This window comes from Bombyx mori, chromosome 6, assembly GCF_030269925.1.
Source record: "Bombyx mori chromosome 6, ASM3026992v2".
In the NCBI taxonomy this organism is placed as follows: domain Eukaryota; kingdom Metazoa; phylum Arthropoda; class Insecta; order Lepidoptera; family Bombycidae; genus Bombyx; species Bombyx mori.
Genome location: NC_085112.1, coordinates 14,389,385 through 14,407,726, shown reverse-complemented (window position 1 = coordinate 14,407,726; position 18,342 = coordinate 14,389,385). Strand labels below are relative to the sequence as shown.

At 41.8% G+C, this 18,342-nt stretch overlaps 1 non-coding gene across 1 annotated transcript; it reads left to right on the top strand.

Moving 5' to 3' along the window:
- Window positions 1-7,173: 7,173 nt before the first annotated feature.
- Window positions 7,174-7,245, top strand: Mir2822-2 (microRNA mir-2822-2). Its single transcript, NR_107435.1, has one exon. It is a non-coding gene; the product is annotated as a microRNA mir-2822-2 (primary transcript).
- The last annotated feature ends 11,097 nt before the right edge of the window (window positions 7,246-18,342 follow it).

The following is an 18,342-nucleotide window of genomic DNA, read 5'->3' as shown; positions in this document are numbered from 1 at the left end:
GCGGCATTGAAAATAGATGCCAACATCACGATGAGTTGGACGGGTAGAAGTTTAATAACGCGGTTGGATATACCGTCGGAACCGGGAGCCTTGCGAGGACGTAGGTCTTTGATCAAGTCTTTAACTTCCATCGGGGTGACGGGTGGTAACACATCAGAGGGTGGCAAGGAGGCTCTGCGTTCTACCTCACTGTCTACTAATTCTACATGCACAGGGTCCACGGATTGAGTGCTGGGCGTGCACTGGGTTTGCAATGTATCGGCCAGCAGCTCTGCTTTTTCGTCATCATCGAACGCCGTGAGTCGGCCTGAGGGGCCTACGAGGGGGGGCATAGTTACTACCGTATCCGATTTGAGAGTACGAGCTAAGCGGTAGTAAGACCTTTGGGAGGGCGCGAGTCCTTCTAAGAAATCAGACCATCTGGCATCTCGGACTTCGGCGATGCGAGACTTTACGTCGCGTTGTAGGGCACGCATTCGAATACGATTTTCCGCGGTAGGATACCTGTCGTAGGCGCGTATCGAGGCGTTCTTAGCTCTAAGGAGTTCCCTAATATCGTCGGACAATTTGAAGCGGTGAAGGAAGTCCTCCGCTACAACTTGTTTCGATGACCTATCTATTGTCGAGGTGATGTGTGACGTTAAGATGTCTATGGCTTCAGCGGTATCCTGAGGAGACGGGGTAGAGTCCGGGCTAAACGGTAGCGATGGTGGATCAGATTCAGCCAGGCTGATGCCCAGCGTGTGCCAATCCACCACAGTCCTCGTGACGGGAACGGAATCGGGAGCGCGACCGAGCTTCATAACGACGGGACGGTGGTCTGAATCTAACTCTGAAACTACTTCGATCGAGTGTAAGCGCAGAGTTACGTTTTTTAATAACGCTATGTCGAGTATATCCGGGCGATGCGCGATATTTAGCGGGTAGTGAGTCGGGATTAGCGGAGCGACGATATCGAAGGCGAGATTATCGACTAACGCGTCAAGCCGCCTGCCATTCGGGGTTGTGGTGTGTGAGTTCCACCTGATGTGTTTACAATTTAGGTCGCCCGCCAGAATGACAGAGCTCCCTATGCCGAGCAGCGCCTCGATATCACTGCTTAGAACGATCTTATCCGGTGGAAGATAAACGGACGCGATAACGATCGGCGCGTGTCCCGTCAGTGAGATTCGGCACACTGATGCTTCGATATTAGCGAGCGCGGGAGGATCGAGCGGGACGCAATGCAGGGCTCTTCTATAGTAAATGACGGTACCACCACCACGAGCAGAGAGCCTGTCGTTCCTGACCATGTTATAGTTCGCGATTTTAGGGTCACGGCGCGCGGGCTTAAGTAGGGTCTCCTGCACTAAAAAGATATCAATTTGATGGTCACGCAAAAAGTCAGAAACCTGATCACGCTGATTTGCGAGACCGTAAGCGTTAAAAAATCCTATCGTTACGGATAGGGGCTTTATTCTACTTATATACGCCATTGATTACCGGCGGAGTGAGGGGAGGACGTACGTATTTAATGACGCGTATACGTCGGCGTATTCTTGCACAACGGCGATAAAGTGTTGTGCAGTGGAGGCAGAGCGAATGGCGTCGCCCAAAGCGTTAACGCGCTCAAAGTTGATCGACTGAAAGAAGTCGATCGCTAAAGCGAGATTGTCGGACGCGGTCGGAGGGCAAGTCGCGGGAGAGGGACGAGTCGCGGGGGCGGGACGAATCGCGGAGGAGGGAGTTGTAGCCGTGTTCATGTACGGCAGCGGTTTCGCCCAGGCCGAGACACTGGGCACCGGCGCCGGAACGAACGCTGGCTTAGCCTGCGACACAGAGGGTGCCGAGGCTTTGATGTCTGGGCCGGAAGCTCGGAGGCGGTTTTGGCGGGCGACGCGGCGATTTATTTTCGGGGCTCGGGGGCATCCGCGGTAATTTGCGGGGTGACCCTGTGTTCGACACAGGACGCAGCTAGGCGGTTCTGTCGCGGTTTTTTGATCGCGAGTGCATAGGGCCGTGGCGTGATCGCCTAAGCACTTGACGCATCGGGGGCGCGCGTGACAGTTACGGGAAGAATGCCCGTATAATTGGCAGTTATGGCACTGGCTAGGTGTGCCTTTCTTGTGTGGGGTTTCGACTGCGATTCCGGAAAGGCTACAGACCGTTCGGATGTTGAATATTTGCTTACCCTCGGGGGTAGGCTGGAGGGCGACGAGAACCATATTATATGGCTCCCTTCCGCGGCCTGTGTGCATGCGGTGTACGGAGTTAACCGGTAGGCCTTGTTCGAGAAGGTCGGCCTTGACGAGCTCGGCATCCAACTCTTTAGGGATGCCACGTATAACGGCACGGAGTTCGCGCTCCTCCTGGAGCGTATATGTGTGGAAACTTATACGCTCCTTACGGAGGTAAGAAGAGAGGGCCCTATGGTCGTCGGATGTTCGAACCTTAATTTGAATGCCGTTCGCGAGGTTACGGGCATTCGTAAAATTGATATTTTTGGCCTTAAGGGCCAGGGAAACTCGTTCCCAAGCTGCCTTCTCTTGAAGGATTACCGGGGGAGGGGTCTGGGCTTTATTTTGTGCCACCGGACGCGGCGACGGAGTGGCACGGGCTGGAGGCGCAACGGGAGTCTGAGGGCGGGGGCGCGACGCGTTCGCGGCTTTGCTAATTTTAGCGGCCGCGGGAGCTCGAGACTCCGCGGCACGCTTCTTACCCTTTTGCACTAGGGTGAATCCATCCGTCGATGAGGCGGGAGCGAGGTCGACCTCCATCTCCGAGTCAGAGTCGGAGGACGAGGAGGCGGGCGCAGGTGACCTACGAGTAGGTGTTTTGGACGGCGCGACGGAGGCAGCGGATGATCGCGCTGCTGGAACGGTGACCACGGCGGACGACGCAGCAGTTTTACTCGCCAGTATAGGCGACGCGGGAACGGCAGGCACGACGGAGGCTGCGGTGCTCGATGCAGAAGCTTTGCACGCAGGTACAGGCGACGCAGGAGCAGCGAGCTCGGTGGAGTCCACGAGAGGGCTCGCAGTGTGATCGGCCTTGAAGGCCTGAAACTCGGAAGTGAGCTTTGGGTAGCGAAGCCGGAGAAATTCCGCAAATACAGCGTCCATGATGTCTACGTGCCCAGGTGGGGCTACCCTGGGTCTTAGAAAACACTCGCCTTGCGGCGAGGCCCCAACTTCTCGGACCTGAGCGGTTCTATTGAACACAGGTGGCGATGCGGCACGATTACTGCAGGACAAAGAAAAATCACAACAAAACGGAAATAGCAAAAAGAAACAAACCAATTAAACACTTCCAGGAAGACAGTTTGTCGGCAGATGTACCACGAACACAGAAATAACAAAAGGAAACAAAACAAATAAAAACTTCCAGGAAGAGCACTTAGTCGGCAGATGTACCACGAACACAGGCCGCGCGAACAATGGCCGGGCTAACAAAAGCCGGGCGAACAAAGGCCGGGCGATCGAGTGGTCGATGAGCACGTCCGCGCGTGACGGGTGCCTCTATCGGAATGACCTCATAGTATTTAGTGTTTAATTCAGTATAAATAGCTCTAAAGCCGGGGGTGTGCTAGTTTTAAGATAGACCCTCAGCTGAATCGAATATGTCTTGATTTTGATTAAATGATATGAATTTTCCAAAGAAAGCCGAAACAGTTCCATGTTTTTTTTTAAATACTACTGAATTTGTACCTCAAAAAACAGCATGTGTGGGAACAGATATCTATATATTAATACGTGAAGCAAAAACTTTGTATCCCTTTTTACGAAAATTGTGCGGACGGAGGAGTATGAAATTTTATAGAGAAGAAGTGCACAATGCTAATAGTTTTTTAAAATAATGCATAAAAGATACAATAAATAAAACATTACACACACTACATACCATGTATTTGACGCACACACGCATGCATACTATTTATTGCCAAACTTTTGTTCTTGACGTCGGTGGTCAAATTGAGAATAGATTAAATAATGTTTGTCTTTATTAATATTTTTTATAGTGTAACCTTGGTGAAATTTGTGATTATAGAAGTATAAAATACAATCATAATAGTGTACAAGCTTACAATTCCAATTAATTATAGTCGAATTTCGACTACTGCGGGACCTCTAGTGTTTGAATAATTCGATAATGTAATAGAAATATTGTGGGCACATCTTAAAGTGTGAGCAGTGTTCATGTTGACGTATCTAAATGGGATCCAACGACTAATTAATAGGCCAATAATAACAGTGTTACGCAAACAAAATAAATAAACCCAATTATAAAGCGTGTCAAATAATTAAACATACTCGAATAGATACCCTTTGTCTGGTAAAATTATCCTCAACATCAAAGTCTTCTTATAAAAACAGCAAGTCTTTCAAATTGTTTTTAATTAACTGAAACCTCATTAGCCCATATGATCGGGCATCTCATTAGGGTAAGCCGACCGATTCGGAATGCTATTTATCTAAACAAGGATCTTTGTGCTACGGTTGCGGTCATCACGCCCGGCCCATTGCTTTTTGCGTTAGTCGGTTAGCCCGCTTCGTAAGATACGATAATGTTCTAGGAATCATGAAATTGGCGGCGTGGATCTGGCAATTAGACAGGCTGGCTTTGCGCCTCCTGAGGTTTATCAGTAAGCATAGTTGATTCTCTTTTATCTGCATATCTTAGAAAAATGACTAATAACTAAAATTTACATAATAAATTAATAATATTTTATTGGATATTTATATTATGAACGGCGTAAGAGGAATGGTGCATTCGTATCGAGCATTGCGACTGAGCCGGTGTTCAAATCCCGTAGGCAGGTATCATTTTTTCGTATATACGTAAAATGCGTATTTAACAAATATATTAACGAATGATTTCCATAATCAAGGAAGAACATCTTTACTTAAAAATCAAACAAACCAAAATTATAATTTTCATTATTACTGGTATTAGAGTATAACGTCTTATGAACCTCTATAAGTTGGTACCACGATTCCGCTTCTCTCTACTGCGAAGCAGTAATGCGGTTCGGCTTAAATGGTAAGGAACGCATGGTTATACTGTGAAACTAAGACTTAGAACTCTAGTCTAAATGTGAGTGACGGCATTTACGTTATTGGTGTCTAGGAGCTCCGATAATCACTTAGCATCAGATGAGCTTTAAGCTGATTCATCCATCTAAACAGTATCAAAAAATCTTCTGTGACGATGTAAATCGTAAAGTATTTGATGCTTCAAACCAAATAATCATGATGTTGAACCACAAAACTGCACAATTTTTTTTCTTCTTACCTATGCTGATAGCCTTGAGAGACTATATCAGCTTCGCCCTAACATGTAGGTGAGCTCACGAGGCCTAAACCGGAGTGGTGCTAACACTGGCCCTAGCAATAGCAGTGCTTCGCAGAATCTACCGCCGGATCGGAAACGTGACCTACTGAGAAGATCCGGCGAGAAACTCAGTGGGCTGCACAATAAAAATTGCTTTTGGATGTCCACTTTTATATGAACAATGGAACTAACAGACGAGCCAAAACTAAACGAAAGCACATCCAAAATATTTTCTCGTACATCCAAGGTTTTTTACTTTACCCAGTATTAACATTTTAATCGTCTTATTAGACAAACAATATTAATTTAGCTTTTCATATGCAAAGTTCTTGTCGATTAGCCCTTTCGTTTATTTTATAGTCTACTTAAAAATCTTACCGAAATTCCCTGACTAAGGGACCTCGTGTTTTAGTTCGTTAATGGTTGCTAAAAAAGATACGTTTACAAATTTACCTCAATGTGTAAACAAACCCCTTATTTCAGAATTATAATGCAATCAAACTATCAATGGCAATTTACATTCAAAATTACTAGACGAACTTAAAATACTTGTACGCACTACAACGATTAGTGAAATGCTGACTATAGCCATTTTTAGTGCTTAATTGGATCTAGAATTAATCTATAATAATATAAGAAATAATAGTGATCTAAAAATGAGGTAAAACACGAGCTAGTTTGGTCAGAAAGTATACAGATAATTCTTTATCGTAACATCACACATTACAAAACAGCAATAAAAATAAAATAAAATAGAATAAGCCTTTATTGCTGTATTACTTACTGACTACTAACTTAATAACTTACTTACTAATAAATTAAATTTAAATACAACTTATAATTAAGTATTCCTTTCGGAGTTCGGTGTGGTTTTCAAAACAGCGACAAATGCTTCCTCTAAAGATCGCCAAATTCTCTAGTTTTGACCCTTCGACTCCAATGTGGGCCAATCGCGTTTTTAAATTTAGTTAATCTCCTTATTTATAACAATTTTACTTTATCTCTTCGCTTAACACCAGTGGCACCTTTTTTATGCTGTTTTGACATACATGTATTTAATTTATAAATTTTCCGGTTAATACCCTTGTTTGGCAACCGTAAGTCAAACATGGTAAGATGCACAAGATAAAGACTTTTTTATGGACATCTCTTTATCCTTCATAAAACAGCAATAATAGGTTCGTACAATTAATAAAAATCTTGAGGTTTTTTTTCAAGATTGAAAGATTACTGGTGGCCCTTTCCAGTTTCACCAGGACAGGTGGGCGAGCAAAGGCTCAGCTAGGAGGGGTGGGATTTGCTTATAGCTGCCCGAGCGCCTCCGACGGAGACCTAACAACTCAAAAGCAATTACTTCGCGAATAAATCTACATCTACTATCGAATCGGAATCGCGACCCGCTGAGAAGATCCGGCGAGAAACTCAGCGGGCTGATGCATGGGTTAGGTTGCACGTCGACCTCTTTGTCGAGTTCGACGAGTACGGTCACCGGGGTCCCTAAACTTGCTCCTAGTGTTAGAGCTGAAGGCGTGTAATGCAAAGGTTATTGGATCTGATGGATCCCTAAGGACGTGTCCAGGGTGTCGATGGTGACTGGCTCCTGCATAATCAGGATTCGGGGATTAGTCAGCGGCGGCAACGATAAGACGATTATCATGACGCATAGCCTTATAGAAGTACCGTTCCGACGCTGATTTCATGTACTTCCGAATTGATTTGAGGCCCAGGTCGTCGTGTAGTTCGACGTTCCTCACGAACCACGGAGCCCCGATGGCTAACCTGCAAAAGCGGGATTGTAGGGATTGGAGGGTGTCTATGTGTGTGCGGGCCGCGTGAGCGAACACCACACTCGCGTAAGTCATGACGGGTCTTATGCAAGTTTTGTAAAGTGTCACCTTATTCTGAAGGGATATTTTACTCCGCTTACAGATCATAGGATAGAGTATGCCGAGAATAAATGCGACACGGTCGCGGACTGTTTTTATATGCGGGCGGATTGTCATGGATGCATCCAGGCGACTTCCAGGTACTTGACCTTCCTGGCCCAGGGTATAGGTTGGCCGAAGAGGGTGATTGGGGGTGTGATATTTCTCCTCCTAATGCGTGAGGAAACAAGCGGTGAATTTCCCCTTTAAAATAACACTGCGGTGCTTTTCGCTGGGTTGATGTCTATGCGCCATTTTCGGAACCACTGTCCTAGGGCTACGACTGCGCTCTGAAGCTTCTTCGCAATAAGGGATTTATTTGTACTTGAGTAGTAAACGGTTGTGTCGTCGGCAAATAAGGCTAGCTGGGTCGGCGGCGACGGCGGGGAGTATCGTTAGTAAATAAACTAAATAGGAGCGGAGAGAGAATGATGTATGATGAGCACGAGACTTACAAACTTTCAAACGATTCAACATGGGCGTGCGTCTGGCACGCCCATGTTGAATAGTAGATCAAACCGTTGTGCCAGACTTTGTCGAACGCTTTTGCAACGTCGAAGAAGAAGGCTCCCGTGTAGATTGTTTTTGGTCGGCTAAGCCTTACGAGAATGTGCTCCGTGAGGTGGTGCACCTGTTGTACGCATGACTGATTTGCACGGAATCCGAATTGTTCATTGATCAGAATGCCCTTGGATGAGACGAAGTCTCTGAGGCGTTTGTAGAGCAGATGCTCATACAGTTTGCCTAGAGACATGAGGAGGCTAAGCGGGCGGTAGCTCGTCGGATTATTTTTTGGTTTACCGGGTTTGTGTATGCCGATAACGTCCGCTTCTTTCCACACCGTGGGAAAGATACAGTTAGTCATAGCGGCATTAAAAATAGATGCCAACATCACGATGAGTTGCAAGGGTAGAAGTTTATTATCTTGGTTAGATATACCGTCGGAACCGGGAGCCTTGCGAGGACGTAGGTCTTTGATCAGATCTTTAACTTCCATTGGGGTGACGGGTGGTAACGCGTCCAAGGGTGGTATGAAGGCAAAAATCTTGAGGTGTCGGTGATTACGATCGAATTTCAATCAGCGGACGAACATAAATGTTCGTGATATGTTGATACGCATACTTAATGTGGTTATTAGAAAGGTATGTTGATTCGGGGTTGAATGTTGGTGAAGGTCTTCTGAAAAATTTATACGCTTTTGGACTTCAAATATACGTGTACAAATTAAAACTATTCAAGTTCAACTACCGCGAATTTATGTTGTAAGTACATAATACAAAGGTAATATCGACAGCACGTGCGCAAATATCGAGACGAATAAAAACCAATAGTTTTGCAAAGGCGTTATTACTGCTTACAGTCGGGACACTGATGTTCTTACTTCTGGACCAGATACGTATTGGGAATCAATTATTTGAGCCAAGTATTTTTTACTACAAAATATGTTAGCAAATGCGATTCAATAATAGAGGTGAATGTTTAAATCAACCTAAACTGTATTATTGTTGTCTATACTTAATATTATAAAGAGGAAAGATTTGTTTGTTTGTATTGAATAGGCTCCGAAACTACTGAACCGATTTGAAAAATTCTTTCACTGCTTGGAAGCTACGCTATTCCCAAGTGGCATAGTTTATAATCTTTTTGGAAAAAAATTAGGGATCCTTACTAAAACTCCAATAATGTAACCCAATGTGTAAAAAAATTACCTAAGATATTCTTTACATCGCGTGCCCTGCGAAAACTATTGATGATATATAAAAATAATGTACTACGACTTTGTATAACACATTACTATTTGCAAAAAGTGTCGCGGCAGCATATTATGTTTAACTATTATAGTTACGTCGCAATAAGTGTTCTTTTATTACGTCAAATATCGTTGAAATTTTTGTTAAAGACCCGAGCGGAGCCGGAGCAGGCCGCTATCTTTGATAAATTTAATTCATTTGCTTTTCATTCAGTATCAATACACAGTTTTTAATTTTTTCTAAGGCAGCATTATGGAGTGTGGACATTCCTTATCGGTTGTGTGGTCTGCAGTAAAATTTTCTCAGCGCATAAAGAAGTTTACGTAATACAGAACATCGATTTTAATGGTATTTTCTTCGTCTATCGCGAATCCTATACCCATTAGAAAGTACTTTTACGGCTTAATCTTGCTACTCGCGCTATTCTTTATCAAAATCATTTATATACCGTTCTCTACTCACTGATAGCGTAGTATTAAAACGTCGAAAAGTACCTTAGTGGTTTGTGGCCGCAACAAATGTAAAGTATTGGACATGCCGAAATGTTAATTCAAATAAAAAATATTAAACCCGAATTTAAACCGCAAAAGTATTTTTTTGATATTGACCTCATCCACACTAATCGTTAGTAAAACAAATGTCGGAGGAAACTTTTACAATAGCTAATAAAATCTGGAGACAATTTTACCTCTAAAACCTTACTTATTCTCAAACGCAAAGTCGAAAAATGATACAAATTACCAAGTTTATCAAACAAAGAAGTCTTACTGTTCTAGCCAATAAGCCTGTAACCTAACTACCTCCCAGTATTGAGTCATAGAATATTTCGGCGTTCACATAAAAAGGAACGAGTGACGCGAAATATCCTTTCCGCTCACCCTTCTGTAGGGGAAATTGCCGCCATATATCGAGGCTTATCTCCAGATCTATTTACATCGTAGGCGTGTCTCGTGCTATTCGTTTCTTGCGTTCAGTCTTCCAAAAGACTATGTAATGCGAAACGGTGGTAGCAATTAAGGGTAATTTTTGGCCGTTATTACCTACCCTGGAGGTTACGTAAACCAAAAAGAGCTTTTTGCTTCCTGAAGAGCCTAGTTTATTTGAAAACGCTTAAAGCTAGGAATATATTTTAACTTTCATGTGTACATGTGTATATAATGATATTTACATACGAACGATTCTAATGAATGTTATATCCAGAAATGAATATGTACACTGCCTTGGGCTATTTATGTTAATATATCCGTCTTGTATCTGTCGTATTCCTATGTTTAAATTTTCATGGATAACGTTTTGTTTATATTAATTAGTTTTTAATCGTTTTTTTTGTTTTAGTTTTATTATTGTTAATAAGTGATTTCTAAGCACATCAATACTTTTTTCTTAGACAGTCAATAATATTTCTTAGACCCAACTTATCATGATTCTATAAGTTCTATCTACGTTTTTCTTCTGCATTCAAGCCTCAATAGCTCTGATTGCAATGCTTGACAGATTAAACATTCGATTTAAATATTGCAAAAATTATTTAATGATAACTAAATATAAATATTATTATATATTAAACATATTGTGCTGATATTTAAAATGGCCCAAAAAAAAAACCAAAAAAACCGTCAAAGCTGGTGACAATCGATGCTCAGATCCGCCGATAAGACAGTGATGTATGGAAGCAATTGCTTTTTGCAAATTGTTCGCCCCACACGGTACAGGAACGTCGATTTATGGGCCACAATTATTTTGGGCCGATTGCAAAATGAGTGTAAGGGACATTAAACCGGTCAGATAAGTTAATGGGTTTTGTACCTCTGTGGGTTAGACCCTTCATTTGTGTGGTTATTTTGATGAATATTATTTCTCGTTTTGATCCATTAATGTTAATTTGGAAATGTTTTGTTCATCAGTAACTTTGGTAATAATCTGCGAGACTGGTAATTAAAGTTCCTGATTCGTATTTTGTGAGGTATCGCGGCTCGGAAATTTTACGATTAAAAGACTTTTCTAGAATTTCCTACCGAGTGAGACCAGAATAAGATTTGGATATACAAGTTTATTATCTTTATCCTGATTTCTTGTCTTAGAGAAAGAAGATTTGCATTATCAAAATTAAGTTCCATAAAATCGTAACATAAAAAATGGTTGTATGGTGTTGGCCTCAAATAGCACCTTCCCATCTTCCCGTGGGTGTCGTAACTATGGGGCTCAACGGATAATTGGTTCTCTGTTCTCTTAGTGCTTGGTATTAGTGTACTACGAGCCCCAATTGGCATTTATTAGTAGTAAGGGGTATAGAGAACCCGAAGGGATAGGTACAACCATTCTGCCTATTTCTACGAAGCAGCCATGCCATGCGGTTTGATGGGTGGGCTATACAATGCAATGGAGCTTTGTTTCTAATATCTCAAGGTACTTTGCGACATGTAAGTATAATATCTTTAGGTATAATATCTTATAATACCTTTAGGTGCATAATATATATAGGTAACTAATCAACACAGTGAGGTCGTCCGTATATCAACGCTAACAAAACTAAAGTTAATATGTATAAGTAAGCGCTGTAGTGCATGCCTATCATTGAAGGTAGGAAAGGAACTAAAAGCTCGAAACGGCTCAAGGCCATCAATAATCCCTTCGTTTTCTGAAAGCTATAATCATCTTATATGCAACCATTGGTCGTACTTTACAAAGTATTACAGTCTTCACAGTCATTATAAAATTAAAGACAAAACTAATTGTACTAACAACTGTTGCCTTCGGTGAAGTGGTTATCCTTTCCATTACAATTAACAAAAAGCTTCCATCGAACAAATTAGTTTATCTCATTCATAATCCAAGGCTCGTCAGCTTGTGAATAAAAAACATACAACATGGCATAAATCCGAATTGGTGATCCGTCCACAAGATGGTCGGACGACTTAAAAAAGGTCGCAATAAGCCGGTGAATGCAAAGCGCTTTCTACCGGTCTTAGTGGAAATTTATGGGGAGACCTATGTCCTACTGTAGATTTTATGGCTGAACTGATTATGAAACACACAGTGAAAGTGTTTTGGCCTTCTTTGTGTTTTTCCAACAGAATTTACAGTAGGATATGAATTCAAAACAGCTACATTAAATGAAAGCGAACTACCAAATAAAAAGTACAATAAGTACGCAGAAAAGTACAATAAGTCGGAGACGGTCATTAGTTTGGTAGCTAAACGAAACGCAGCACGATTCCGAGAGATGGAAGCACGATAGCAGTATTGTCGGAACTCGGCTAACGTGCTACGTGCTACGACAAAGCTTAGCCGACGCGTAGACGCCATCACACTTACCAACCAGCCTTCTTGAGGAGCGGTGCCTCCGTCCTAAGAACTGTCATTGGTTTTCGTTTGCTAACGTCAAGAGAAGATTTCTAAATTTTTCTAAGACAACAAACGTGATTGGTGTACTCAATATATCTCTTAGCTCGATCACCCTATTTGCCCCTACGATGTCTGACAATGGTGTTAATAATTGTGGCCTCTCCGACAAATATAATAACCGACGCTCAAGGACGGTAGCAAAGCCAAGAAGGGACACAGCCAAGTCACTGTCCGCCGCTGAGTATTCTTTGAAAACCTCATTTGAAGAAGGACATGTCAAGGCACCCAAAAATAACACAAAAGGAAAATGAAGAAAGCTTTCGCAAAATTCTGTAACAATAGAAATGGCCTTAGATGTTTACACCAATGTACTAAAATTGTTAACCTGATTTACAAAGTCGTACAAAATTCAACCTATAAAATCGAGCAGCGCAAATCGTGCCGGGCTAAATGATACTATTTGAAAGGATTTGTTGAAACGCTCTGAATGTTTAACACGGCAATGTTGAGTGCTCAATATAATTTTAAAGGATTTTCGGAGCTCAAACTCATTCTGAATGGTATTTCACGTACATCGGAGCTTGAAAAGTCCTGGTCTTAAGTGGTTATTGGGACCTGTTGGTATCATCACAATTTATGCCCTCAGATGTTGTTTATTGCATACCTATCTATCAGTTCCTTTTATTGAAGCCGTTGTGGCTAAAGGATAAGACGTCCGATGCATTCGTATCGAGCGATGCACCGGTGTTCGAATCCCGTAGGCGGGTACCAATTTGTCTAATGAAATACGTACTTAACAAATGTTCACTATTGACTTCCACGGTGAAGGAATAGCATCGTATAATAAAAATCAAACCCGCAAAATTATAATTTGCGTAATTACTGATGGTAGGACCTCTTGTGAGTCCGCACAGGTAGGTACCACCACCACGCCTATTTCTGCCGTGAAGCAGTAATGCGTTTTGTTTTGAAGGGTGGGGCAACCGTTGTAACTATACTGAGACCTTAGAACTTATATCTCAAGGTGGGTAGCGCATTTTCGTCGTAGATGTCTATGGGCTCCAGTAACCACTTAACACCAGGTGGGCTGTGAGCTCGTCTACCCATCTAAGCAATAAAAAAAGCGACTAAATGATATTGCATATAAAGAAAATTACTCTTGTTAAGCTGTAACCAAAGAAAATCACAAACTGAATGCGTCCTTGTAAAATAGGGTCGTCTTGCTGATTTTCTTTATTGTGGAACTAGACTTTGCGAGTTCATAACATCTAATCGATGTGTCTAACTATTATAGTTATGCCGCAATAAGTGTTCTTTAATTAAAAAAAATGAAACAACGTCAAGGATCGTTCATTTTTTGGTTAAAGACCCGAGCGGAGCCGGAGCGAACCGCTAGTTATTCGATAAAATAGCATCACCGTAGAAATTTGTTCTTCGGAACTAATCATCGAAATCTTATAAACATGACCATACCAAACTTTCATAGTTTCATAAACAAGAATTATCAAAACGAACCCTTACCGTCTTAATTTCGCTTGTAATTAAAACAATTGAATTAAGTAAGATTCGAGTAGCAGTATTGTGGAGGCGTCCAATGATAAAAGCGAGTGGCATTAACTCGAACTGGCTCGCGAAATATGATCTAATTTGGTTCCTAATCCAATTTTGTAAACTCAATTTGTTACCGGCGACTTAATGTAAGGCTCATGTTGTGAGAGGAGAGCGGTTTATTTTATTATTACCTAAATTATCCAAATCAGAAAGCTGTGTAGTTTTTTTAAATAAAATAGCAAAGGGTTATAAGTTCACGGTGCACAAGATCTATAGAAGATTAACAGAGTCCATAAACACTGCAAAAGTATTACCACTACACATATAAAGACAACAGCGTTAAAACCTTGGTTACTTTATTCTAAATAAGGGCTGTTTCACTCTCTATTTTAAATAAATAAGTAATTTACGATTATTAACATTCAAATATTTTATTTTATCATAGTTTGTGCCTAGAATAAGATTTTAAAGTATTTTTTAATCTGGCCGCGAAAACTATGTAGCATAGCATGAATTGGTTTATTGCTTTAAACCTGCCTAACTTGCAATATAAGAATTTCTGATAATGTAGAATTGTTATATCCACTACCTTAGTACGATAAGAATGATCTAATTCATTGGTTAGTTGCATTCGAGTTTGAGGGTACAAGCAGTCGTTATATTAAACCATATTTTCGTCCTAACGGCTGATAGTAAGTTAAACCATGCACGCTGTGACCAAATATTAAGACAATGCCAAGACTAGGTCACCCGAAATTCAAACTTCATTATAAATCCTATGATTTCATCATTCGTGATTTAATTGGACGTAACAATCGAAATTTCGAATATTTTAAATAGTTCCGCTAGTTCTTGTGATTCAGACCATCGCTGTAAGAGTAAAGCTCGATAGGACACCGTCGCCTTAGGAGCTGCGACCCTTATCAACAATGTCGACTGACTTGGATTCCATAATATACTACCAGAACTTCACATGGAACATTTCTCATCCGATTCTCGACTTTACGGTATAAATCTTGAGACAGAAAATAGTAAAACTACTGGAAGGTAGTTAGGTCATTAAGGATTAAGAGCAGAGGGAATCTACTATCGCCCTCATATTAACTCGATTCGGATATATTGTTTCGCTTTACCTTATTTTCAATCACATTGTCCCATAGGAGCTGTACTATCTCAATATAATTCAGGATAGCTATTCACTTTGGATTCACATATCAATATTATATTTGGTTTTGTAATGGTGGTTTAGCTAAATTTTTTTTATTGCTTAGGTGGGTGGACGAGCTCATAGCCCACCTGGTTAAAAGTGGTTACTGGAGCCCATAGACATCTACAACGTAAATGCCACCACCCACCTTGAGATATGAGTTCTAAGGTCTCAGTATAGTTACAACGGCTGCCCCACCCTTCAAACCGAAACGCATTACTGCTTCACGGCAGAAATAGGCGGGGTGGTGGTACCTACCCGCGCAGACTCACAAGAGGTCCTACCACCAGTAAAAAATTATTCAGAAAATTTGTTATTATGAATTTCCATCACTATAACTTTAATGTAGTTAATCAAACGCAACAGCTCTTGCATTGAGCCCTTCAATGAACATAGCCAAAGTGCAATAAAAGACCTAAGAACCAAGGAGTTAACGTGAGGAATGTTCAAATGTAAAGCGAAATAAAAAAAAGCTGAACTGGCAATAAAAGCCAAATCCGAGCAATAAAATCAGTTAGTTACCGGGCACCATTTTGGGATGTAGAACTTGATCTACACAGTTAGTTGCATTGCTTCATTAAAACTACTATTAATCATGAGATTTTAGTGGCAAAGGACGACGAAGGTTGTGTTATAATATTTCACTGCTAATCTATATATTAATACAATAAAATACAATCATAATAGTGTACAAACTTACAATTCCAATTAATTATAGTCGAATTTCGACTACTGCGGGACCTCTAGTCTATACTAATATGTAAGTCTACAGTGATTTTTACGGATGTTCCGTTATAACTACTGAACCATGTATCCGATTGACTTGAAACTTGATATCCATGTAGAAAATACATGTACTTAATGGTAGGCTAATATTTATATGAGTGTTGGACTCCCTACACCAGTTGCGGGGCCGTTCATGATGATAATTTTTGTGGGGGTGAGAAATAATGATGTTAATTTTAAATGCCCAGCGAAGTGGACGAGTACAGCTAGTCTTTATATAAATTTCTTGCATCCGTATCATTCATGTGACTGGAATGACGCACCGCTACTAATGGGCAATATTCGACATTTCTGAGCAATGAACTTCTCTAACGAACGCCTGCGGGAGGCGTAGGTACAATTCCAATTGACAAGTAGATTATGCGTCGTAAGTGGATATATATAGGCCCCACATCGAGAGCCTACACATTCCGAGATGAACAGCAGAGTGGACGTCGCAGGCCAAGTGGAAAGTAGACCTGTGGTAGTTTGAAGTCATCGTGGCCTAAAGGAACGTCCGATGCATTTGTGTCGAGCGATGCACCGGTGTTCGAATCCCGCAGGCGGGTAACAAATTTTCTAATAAAATACGTACTCAACAAATGTTCACGATCGACTTCCACGATGATGGAATAGCATCGTGTAATAAAAATCAAACCCGCAAAATTATAGCCGCACGGGTAGGTACCACCACTCTGCCTATTTCTGCCGTGAAGCAGTATGCGTTTCGTTTTGAATGGTGGGGCAGCCGTTGTAACTATACTGCGACCTTAGAACTCATATCTATGGGCCCCGGTAACCACTTAACACTAGGTGGGCTATGAGGTCGTCCATCCATCTATGCAATAAAATAAAAGAATAAGACCGTCCCAAATAGACCTGGTGGCACGCTGTGGCAGTGGATATGAAGACAATCGAGTCAACCTGGCCCTAAGTAAAGGGTCCAAGACAGATTGCGATGGCGAAATACTGTTGAAGCCCTCTGCCGAAGGAAAAGCCTCCAGCTTTAGGACTTTAAGCCCAGATTTTTTTTTATTACCCTTGTAGACAGACGAGGATACGGCCCACCTGATGGCGAGTGTTTACCGTCACCCATGGACTTCAGCAATGCCAGGGGCAAACCCAAGCCGCTGCCTACCAAATGCGTTCACAACCGAGGGAAAGTAGTAAGAAAATGAGAGTTTTGTCTGAACTTCAAAATATATCCATTTCATGTTTAGCAGTCCGTTCAGTTAATGCCATGCAAGCTCCCTAAAGAACTCGAATGAAGAATAAATGTAATGAAGAACAAGACAGCATCAAATAACTTTCGCTAGATTTAGGCGGGCAGCGTCTGTCGGGATTGACACGGGTTCCAGTTACAAAAGTACGCATCGATGTATATTGCATTCCTTTAAGATTTGAATACATTTCGTTTTATGTTTATTTCATCCGAGACGTCTCGATGGAAATGAACAAAATGTAATGAAACGAGATAAGACGACATGACCGTTGACATAAGATGACCGTGTTTCCCGAGCGCTATGACATGTCTTTTTTCAAACGAGGCTTGTGGAGAGTACATAATGATAGGCAGAGGCTTGACAATACTGAAGTCCATGGGCGACGATAACCACTCACCATTAGGTGGGTCGTATGCTCGTCCGCCTACAAGGGCAAAAAATTGGCTGGTATTGACCTTACTATAGCATCATCTCCCAAAAGGTGTCTGTGAGATTCACCAGTAAAAGAGTAGCTCTGATGGTTATGTCAGCATACCATGATCACTAACAGCATTTCACTGATGGTAGAGAATATGTTAAGCCCTCACAGAAAGGTACCACTATCCGGCCTATTCATGCTGTGAAGTAGCCACACGTTCCGATTCGTAGGACTGCAACCATGTCTGAAGGTAGATAGCGGTATATACGTTGTCTTGTGAATAAGCTCCAGAATAATATCAAATCGTTTAAGCTTTAAGCTCAAGTAGACAGTTATCATGAATCATCATCAGCACGTAGACGTCCAATACCGGTCATACCGTCTTCCGCAAAGCTCACCACAACGACTAAACTTGCGCTGTCAACGTTCAATGGATATCCCCGACAATGCACCTTGTGGGAAACCTTCTTATTCATTCGATAGATAAATGGATTAGGTCGATGCCCATCTGGTATTAAGCGTTTATCGGGGTCCCTGGATATCTATCAATACGTGAACGAAGCCACTACCTTGAGATATGAAATCAAACCCTCAATTGAATAATATAAGTGTCCCACCCTTTAGACCAAGTCGCGGCAGAAATGGGTAGAAAAATAGAACTTTTACTGGAGGTAGGACCTCTTGTGAGTCCGCACGGGTAGGTACCACCGCCCCGCCTATTTCTGCCGTGAAGCAGTAATGCGTTTCGGTTTGAAGGGTGGGGCAGCCGTTGTGACTATACTGAGACCTTAGAACTATATCTCAAGGTGTGTGGCGCATTTACGTTGTAGATGTCTATGGGCTCCAG